Source organism: Mus pahari, chromosome 13, assembly GCF_900095145.1.
Source record: "Mus pahari chromosome 13, PAHARI_EIJ_v1.1, whole genome shotgun sequence".
Taxonomy (NCBI): Eukaryota; Metazoa; Chordata; class Mammalia; order Rodentia; family Muridae; genus Mus; species Mus pahari.
The window spans coordinates 24,348,813-24,352,379 of NC_034602.1; the positions used below are offsets into that span (position 1 = coordinate 24,348,813).

General features: G+C 47.7%; 1 pseudogene; it reads left to right on the plus strand.

Annotated features, from left to right (window-relative positions):
* Positions 1 to 2,934: 2,934 nt before the first annotated feature.
* Positions 2,935 to 3,409, plus strand: LOC110330211 (annotated as a pseudogene).
* The last annotated feature ends 158 nt before the right edge of the window (positions 3,410 to 3,567 follow it).

Consider the following 3,567-nt stretch of genomic DNA (forward strand, 5'->3'; position numbering starts at 1 on the left):
AGCACCTGCAGAACTCACCTTGCCCTGTTTCCTGGGTTCCTGGCGCCAGCAGGGAGGGAGTTCCTGTATAGTGCCTTGAGTGACATTAGCCCTGAGAAAACAGCTCTTCCCTTAAGGAAGCCGAGCCCTAAGGGCAAAGAGAGGAATACCAACTCCATGGTCTGGTCTAGCTTTAGTGTCTCTGGAGGTAACCAGCTGGTGGAAAGCCATTCCTGTCCCCTCAGGAGAAAAAGCCTAAGAAGGCCACACACCCTGTTTGCCCTGCCTCCCCTTTCCACTGCGGCTTAGAGCAGGCTCCTCCCTCCTCTCAGCTTTCTCTAGGGGAAGATAGGCTGTCTGTATAACACGGGGTCATGAAGTGAACATTTAGGTATGTACACTCATGATCTACCAGACATGCAGCTTCTCCTCCAATTCTCCTAGTAATATTTATTTTCGGCATTCATCGTACAGTGAGGAGTATCATAAAGACTTTCTTATTCACATCATGTATCTTGACCATACCAACCCTCCATACCTTCTCTTCTCCCGACTCTTGACAGCCCCCTTCCTTCCCCATTTTGCTTCTGCTTCCATATTTTATATAAATGACTTTATACATCGACATAAAGTCTAGGACCCAGCACTGGAGTGATATATCAGGCACTAAGAGCTCACACTGCTTTCCCAGAGGACTTGAGTCCACTTCCCAGAACCCACATGAGGTAGCACAATGGCCTTTAACTCCACCTCCAGGGTTATCTGAGTTCTATGGTTCCTGTGGGTATCTGCACTCATGTGCACATATCAACACACACACACTCACACATACATACACGCAAGCACATACACTCCCGCACACATGCATGCATGAACGCACACGTGTGTGCACAAGCAAACAATAAAAATAAATCTTAGGCCAAGCAGAGTTGGCACACCTAATCCCATCAATCGGGTGACTGGGCCAGGCAGATCTCTGAGTTCAAAGCCAGCCTGGTCTACAGAGTGAGTTCTAAGACAGCTGGGGCTACACGGAGAAACCCTCTCTGGAAAAAAAAAAGAAAAGAAAAAGAAAAAAAAAAACCTAGTTCTTCAGGTAAGTTCCCAGGAGTGACAGAGCTGGGCCACATGACTTTGAGTTTGATGTAAAGCCTCCATGTTGTGTTTCAGAGACAAGGTCTCCCTATGTAGCCTTGACTATACTGGGACTCACTCTGTAGACCAGACTGGCTTGAACACAGAGATCCACCTGCCTCTGCCTCCTGAACACTGAGATTAAAGGCGTGTCCCACCATGCCTGGCTTTGCCATACTTTACAATGTTTTTGTAACAGTCTGATTGAGACATAATTCCCACATTCAATGGTGGGAAGTCACAATTTCCTGGACTTTCATATCTTTAGTAATAGTATATAACCACCATCACAATGGATTATTTTTTTTTTAAGATTTATTTATTTCACGTATGTGAGTACATAGTAGCTATCTTCAGGCACACCAGAAGAGGGCGTCAGATCTCATTACAGATGGTTGTGAGCCACCATATGGTTGCTGGGGTTGGACTTAGGACCTCTGGAAGAGCAGTCAGTGCTCTTAACTGCTGAGCCATCTCTCCAGCCCCACAGTGGATTTTGAAAGCTTCAGAACCTTCCAAAGAAACCTCAATCCCCTCCTTGTGTGGCTCTAGATAACCACCCTACAGTATTTCATCTCTCTAGACTTGCTTACTCTAGATATGTCACATAAAGGGAGTCATACACCACTCAAGCGCCTTTTGAACAGGCACCTTTCCCCTGGGTGCTGCTGTGGATGGGACCTGGGCAGGTGCTCTACCAATGAGCCTCATCCCTGTCTCTCCCTGTCCCTCGGTACAACTGGTAATCATTTCCTTGAAGGAAGAGGCTGAGACCCATGACATAAATTAATTGAGGGATCTTGACCAAACTATGACAAAAGTTTAAACTCAGCCATCTGAGCCGAGCCCCAGTGTGTGTGTGTGTGTGTGTGTGTGTGTGTGTGTGTGTGTGTGTGTGTAGGGTGTTCCTCCACCCCCAGCTCAAGGCCCCAGCCCTAAATTCCTCCATCATACTCAGGTGTATGTCTGAGAAAACCCAGGCCCAGGGAATCTACTTGACTCCTTCACGAGCCCTGTCCCCAGTCCTTCAGCTCTGTGACCTCATTTGGGAAGCTCTCCCTAGTTGCTGACCCTTCTTGGTTGTGTGTGTGTGTCCATGTAAGATAGAACAGCTAGGCCACCCTGTGGAGGTGGGAGACTGGCATCCTGGAGAGGTACCTGGATGCTGCTATACTGGGTGTGCACTGAGAGAGGCCCTGCACAATCGGGTCCAAGGAAGGGAAAGAACACTGTGCTATCAGTCAGGATGCTGGGGCGAGCTCCACATCCGGGAGAGCAGACACTCAGCCAGCACCTCCTGAGGTCAGGCTTTCACGGCCTCCACTCTTACAGGCCTGGAGAGATGGCTCAGTGGTTAAAAGCATTGGCTGACCTTCCAGAGGATCCAGACTCGATTCCCAGCCCCCACATGGCAGCTCACAACTGTCTGTAACTCCAGTTCCAGAGGACACTCTCACACAGACAGACAGACAGACACGTAGGCAAAACACCAATACACGTGAAATGAAAATAAATTTTAAAATACTTATAAAATGTAGTTTTTGTGCTTTTATTAGAGTTTCTAACAAGGAGAGATCTTCTTCATGGCTGCATCCCAAGACCTGGGTGCTGCCTAAATCAGATCTCAGGAAATTTCGACTTCTAAATCAATAATTCATTTGAGAGTTGGTCTGTGCTTAAGGCCCTGGGCCCCACCCCAGCAACAAACACACAAAAGGAATCTTGGCAGATTAATTATTGCTACCTAGAGGCTAAGGCAGAGGGGTCAAGAGTTTGAGGCTGCTCTCGGCCGCGCCAGCCATCTTCCAGTAACTCGCCAACATGACAATCACAAAGGGAAAGAGGCGAGACACCCGGTACATGTTCTCCAGGCCTTTTAGGAAACATAGTGTTGTTCCTTTGGCCACATACATGCGAATCTACAAGAAGGGTGATATTGTAGACATCAAGGGAATGGGCACTGTTCAAAAAGGGTTAGTGCTACCACGGCAAAACCGAAGAGTCTACAATGTCACCCAGCATGCCGTGGGCATCATTGTAAACAAGCAAGTTAAGGGCAAAATTCTGGCCAAAAGGATCAATGAGCGGATTGAGCACATCAAGCACTCGAAGAGTAGAGACATCTTCCTGAAGCCGGTGAAGGAGAACGACCAGAAGAAAAGAGGAAGCCAAAGAGAAGGGCACCTGGGTTCAGCTGAGGCACCAGCCTGCGCCACCCAGAGAAGCAAACTTTGTGAGGACTAACGGAAAAGAGCCTGAGCTGCTGGAGCCCATTCCATGTGAATCCATGGCCTAGTGTACAAAAAGAAATAAAGGACCCAGACTGCAAAAAAAAAAAAAAAAAAAAAAAAAATTTGAGGCTAACACAGGCTACATCATGACACCTGGTCTCAAAACCTAATCAGTTTTATCAATCTTAGCCCTTGTGTGGGAAGCCTGGCCTGGTGGTATGAG